This window comes from Morone saxatilis, unplaced genomic scaffold, assembly GCF_004916995.1.
Source record: "Morone saxatilis isolate NCDOM2014 unplaced genomic scaffold, NCSU_SB_2.0 Contig21, whole genome shotgun sequence".
Taxonomy (NCBI): Eukaryota; Metazoa; Chordata; class Actinopteri; family Moronidae; genus Morone; species Morone saxatilis.
The window spans coordinates 62,121-67,394 of NW_023339774.1; positions in this window are offsets into that span (position 1 = coordinate 62,121).

Sequence of the window (5,274 nt, forward strand, 5' to 3'; positions counted from 1 at the left end):
GGACTTTTTGTTTAGTGGGGTGGCTGTGGGCTCAGAGGCAGAAGTGCGTCGTCCCCCGGCTCCTCCTGCCAGTGTCGAAGTATCCTTGAAGCAAGATGACTGAACCCCAAATTGCTTCCCGATCATAGCATTGCGTGTGTGAATGTGTATTGAATGAGGTTATTGCGTGTTCGATGGACTTTTGCCATCACTGTGTGGCACGTAGTGTAAAAGCACTTTGGAGTGGTCGGAAGACTTAGAAAGGCGCTTATACAAGTACAGGTCCCATTTACCATCCATTAGTGCTAAAATACCAATTGGAGCACTCTCAGCGACACAACCAGTGTGTAACATTCACATTCTACATTCAACATTCTACTGGCCGAAATGTATGTAATATTCATAGTTATGTTTTCAATTGTGTATAGTGATATGAATATAGGAACCGTTTTTGTTACCTTGTTGTTGGTTATATCTACAGACGGCTTCCATGGCTGTAGATAGGGGCATTTGCGTTTTTCACACATTTTGCAGCCCCCGTAGTTTTTCACAATTGTGATCTGCAATTACACCACTAGATGCCGCTAAATCCTACACACTGGTTCTTTAATGTTGGGAACACGTAATGGATTTGAGGTGAAATGTCTACTGTCTGACTTTCAATCATGTTTTATAACAAATTATTGTAGGTCCAGATGTTCTAACGTTAACCATTGGGTCAGACATTGCTCGCAGTCCTAATACCCCCAGACCAGCATGTCGTGGTTATCTTCACAAGCGTACCCAGTCTGGTCTGATTAAAGGCTGGAGGAAGAGGTGGTTTGTACTCACACATGACTGCTGCCTTTACTACTACAGACACAAACGGGTGAGCAGGGTGCAGTCATCATTATTATATACTGTTCTAGTTTTTGAAAACTACAGTCCACACAAGTGACATTACATTCACATACATACATTTGTTCATTACAGGACGAAGGCAAGAGGCAGGCTTTGTCAGCAGTAAAGCTGGAAGGGGCTGAGGTAGGACCAGATGTTTCCCTGGGAAAACCCTTTGTGTTTAAGTGTCGCCCTCAGTCTGGAAATCGAGTGTACTTCTTCTGTGCCACTTCCAACCAAGAGATGAAAAGGTATAGTACAGATAAGAACTTTCAGTAGCACTTTACAACAGTTCAGTAATGACACGGTAATGGTGGGATAATAGTTTGATAATAAATAAGTAATACTAATTTATCAAGTAAAATCTTGGTATTAACAATTGGTATATCTGGGTAATATTAGATTGAAGTTTAAAAGAAATACATACTACACATATATATCCTTTATATAATACATAATATATATCATGTATTATTATATATTATATACTATATACCTGTCTTATTATATCTATATCTATAATTTTACCTATATGTATTTGTATGTGTGTGTGTGTGTATAAAACTATCTTACTGTCATTCATCTGTTTTTATGTTTAAAGTTGCACAAAAAGTTGAATTGTAATTCTGAAAAGAAAAAACATCTGTACATATTGCAAGATAGTTTTAATGCTTAGCTAAAGGAAAAATTGGTGTTTTAAATGAATAGATGTGATAAAGACTAAAGGTGTATTCATATAAAAATCAGAGTCATGTGCATTTTTTTTCAACATCAACAATGATTTGGTTTAAAAAAAACATCTTGTATGCACAATATGTTTAAGCTGTATTTTTGTAATTTTAGGTGGCTAGAAGCTATGGAGAAAGCTATTCATCCCATTACACAGGTAACATCATCCAAATATGTATTCTTATACAGATTATACACCAATCAGCTATAACATTATGACCACTGACGGTTGGAATATATTAGGCAGCAAGTGAACATTGCTGTTCTCACACATCAAGTTGATGTGTGAGAAGCAGGAAAAATGGGCAGTGTAAGGATTTGGCTGGACGACTGGGTCAGAGCATCTCCAAAACTGCAGCTCTTGTGGGGTGTTCTCAAAAAAAAAATGGTCCCAAGGAATCTTCGATGCACATGAGGAGTGAAGGCAAGGCCTGTGTGGTCCGGTCAAACAGACAAGCTACTGCAGGACAAAATAGCTAATGCTGGTTCTGATAGAAAGATGTCAGAACACATGCATTTCAGTTTGTTGCATATGGGGCTGCATAGGGTGGGTGCCCAGGTGGTCATAATGTTATGGCTGATGGGTGTAGTACTACACACTGTATGCTTATCACACCTCCCACTGTTTATTCTGTGTAATGTATATATATGTTGGTCATGGGTTTCACACTTTTTCTGTAATCAAAAATCAGATGGGGGACCCTGGGACAAAACCTTTTTTAAAAACCAGGGTATGTGGTCTAATTAGTGTTAATTTAGGGGTCCTTGGTGGAAAAAAGTTTGAAATCCACTCTCTTAGTGTATTCATTTCACACTGTTCATATCTATCCCTCACTATTATTGTACATCACCACTGTTGTGTTTCAGAACCACGTGTGGGTGGATGTCACCAGACACAACTCTAATCTGCCTCCGCTAGCTGTGAAAAACCCAGAGTGTCTCGGATTGCTTCATAAAATGGACAAATGCAAGGACATGTGGGTACAACACTACTGCATTCTGAAGGATGCTTGCCTTTCCTTGTACAGCGGTATACGCGCAACTCATGCACACGGTATGGATATTTTTCAAGTTCCAAATGCTGACATGCTTTGTTTTTTGTGGGTGTGCTGAATCTAGAATAAGACTATGAGATTAAAGGGCTTTTATATTCTTTAGCGACAGTTCTAAGATTTTTAAACATCAACAATGATTTGGTTTAAAAAAAGAAATGAGCCATTTTCGGTAGTTGACAAAGGTTTATCAAATTTATCAAATAAAAGGCAATATGCATTGTTTTACACAGTTTATACCCTAGCACAGAATTAAAAAAGGATTATTTCATTTGATAACATATATTTTGTAGATTTTTGTCTAGGAAATAAAGGAACCTCATTTTGTTAAACAAATCTTGATAAAATCATATCATGAAACCAGTATCATGAATTGTATTGAATCGTGAGTTGAGTGTGTTACATCGCTAATAAAAACAATGTAACCTGAGATAAATAGTGCTGTTGTAATTGTTGGGTGATGGTGACGGAGACAAAAACAGCAGTAGACCTTTTTTACAGCAGCTATTTTGCCAATAAATAGTAGGGCAAACACAGGTGCTACAAAAGATTATTATAGATATTATAGATAATTAGGCTAATTTCCATTTAGTGTAGGAGAGCCTCTCCAGTGAGCCAACATGTAGCAAACCCCTGTTTGACATGAATGGAGTAAAACCATAATTAGTATCATTGGTCTGTGTTTACCCCTACTATTTCATGTCAAAATGGCTGCTGTAAAAAAGATCTGTAGTGTATGTTACGCCTGACTGGCATCAGAACAAATGGTGTACAGTAGTGCTGTGTTACTAAAGGATCTGCTTAAAGCCCTCACAAGATTAGATTCTAACCTAAGGCCACTAAGATGCTAAATGAGGTCACTGCCTCGATCCCTCTGGCCCCTGTATTACTATTTCTATTGTATTTAAACTCTTTGAATTAAAGGAACTGGTGGGATTACAATTTGCTGTTATTTGTACCTGTATATGATTACATGTGACATATAAACTTTAACTTTTAATTGAGTGATTGATCTTACACGGATGCTGATTTTGGAACACTACTGAACGATGACTTTATTAGTAACATGTAGCCTTGTTCTTGAGGAGACACTAGCATACTTTATGTTGGGTTTGTCATCCATCTGTGGTTGATGATGGTTGTTGGTCCCTGCTCTTGTTTGTGTTAGGCCAGGTTATGCAGACTACCTGTCTGTGTGAGAGCTGAGATACTGGAGACTGCATAATACACATATAAAACATTATATATTGACAAATCACAGATAGATAGAGTGTAAATACAGGCCCAAAATGGACCCAGAACTTCTGTAGGTCTGGCTAGGGTTGGGTTCCTGGACAGAATGAGATTCAGCAGATTATAGCTTCAGCCAGTCACAACAAACAACTACACACATAGCAACATAATAACAATAGCAGATCATGTATGTCTCCCCGAAGTCTATAATTAAGTCCATGAAAAATGTACTCAGATATCGGAACTCTCCCAAGTCCCCCAAGGGGACATTCACAGTAGAACACAGCTCTTCTCAAATTCAGCACTTGCAGATCTGGTTCTTCAAAATGTAATTAATATAACAGGAGTAAAGTCTTAAATTCTTGTTGCTGTAGTCACAGAGATGCTGAACAGCTTCAACAGCATTTTGTGTGACATGTTCTACGTAAAACGAACTTGTCACCTTCTAAAGTAATTTCCCCCCGGGGATTATTAAAGTATTTCTGATTCTGATTCTGATTCTGATATACAGCTGCGTCACATTGATCTTTTTCTCTTACTTTCTCTCTTTTTCCTGACCTGTTTTTATTTTACCACTTAGCACACATTGTCATCTATGTCTTCAGGTGGGATCTACCTTCAGGGGTACATAGTCCGAGAGCAGCCCTATGGAACAAAGAAATCCGCCATTGAGCTGAAACCTCCGTCTGATGAGTTCAAGACTTTTTACTTCTGTGCTGAAAATCCAAATGAGAACAAACGGTGAGGAGCTTGTGCTAATTTTTATTCAGGAACTATTTAGAACTTTAGTTTAAGATTTTAGTACAGCTCTCAGCACTTTTGCAACTTCTGACTGAATCTCTGTTTAAAAAGTTTAGTTTCACTCCTGCATTGCTGTTTGAACTGTTCGTTTATCCAACAAATATCAGCCTCACTGATCAAGCGGTATTTGCTGTGTTAAGTTAATGCATATCAAACATCGGCTACAGGAGCTTTAAAACTATATATATATACAAAAATTATATACAGTATAACTGATTATTAAGTCATAAAAATAAAATATATTTTTACAAGATGCAGTCCTGAGGACACATTAAGCACTTACACAGCCTTAGGGAAGAATTTGTCTTTAAGTCTGGTGCAGAAGCTTCTGTCTGTGGCTACTTGTATTGCATCTTTCTAGTCTTCTGACCACTCAAAATGCTTTCACACTACATGCCACATTTGCCTTTTCAAACACATTCACACAGTGATGGAAAACCCCATCAAACAGAAACTAACTCATTCATGCCATTGCTAATATCACTGATATTATCGTTATTATTATTAGTTGTTGTTGACTATTGTTGTTGCTGCGGTTGCTGTTGTCGCTGCTCGCTGTCCCCTGTCGTTGCTGCTGTCGCCGTCGTCACCGTCTTTTTCA